This window comes from Camellia sinensis, chromosome 6 (assembly GCF_055761805.1).
Source record: "Camellia sinensis isolate YWXY chromosome 6, ASM5576180v1, whole genome shotgun sequence".
NCBI classification, from domain to species: domain Eukaryota; kingdom Viridiplantae; phylum Streptophyta; class Magnoliopsida; order Ericales; family Theaceae; genus Camellia; species Camellia sinensis.
Window position 1 is genome coordinate 2,751,739 of NC_138966.1, and position 762 is coordinate 2,752,500.

Sequence of the window (762 nt, forward strand, 5' to 3'; positions counted from 1 at the left end):
GCAACATGGCATGCCAAAGCCTTGGCCAGCAGCACGCCATGCCCCGGCCTTGGCAACCTTGCCAAGCCACGGCCATGGCCAGCAGCGTGCTATGCCCCGGCCTTGGCCAGCAGCGTGCCATGCCACGACCTTGGCCAGCAGCTTGCCATGCCCCGGCCTTGGCCAGCATGTCATGCCACGGCCTTGGCCAGCAGCATGCCATGCCACGGCCTTGGCCAGCAACATGGCATGCCGCGGCCTTGGCCGGCAGCATGGCAAGCCCAAGCCTTGGTCAGCAGCAGCATGCCATGCCAACGCCTTGGCCAGCAGCATGCCTTGCCACGGCCTCGGCCATCAGCATGCCTTGCCACGGCCTCGGCCATCAGCATGCCTTGCCACGGCCTTGTCCAGCAGCATGGCATGCCCGGCCTTGGCCAGCAGCATGTCATGCCACGGCCTTGGCAAGCATGCCAAGCCACGGCCTTGGCAAGCATGCCATGTCCCTCGGGTAATTGTACAAGTTGCCTTGCGAAATGCATGTCCCTCGGTTAAATTGCCATTTGGTTGGCTTTGGCGTGCGAACGAGTTGCCTGTGCTTTCCTTGTGGAAGCTTGTTGCGAGAAGTATGTCCCTCGAAAGTTGCCTGTTGCGTTTGTTATTTGCATTCGCGCTAACCGGTGCTTGCTCGGCCTCTCTAAATGTTTTCGTGCGTTCGTCGGGCTTCTTGGTCCTTCGGGGGGTGATTCGTTTTGGGGGGCTGGTGCACAGTGTACGTCGTGGCGC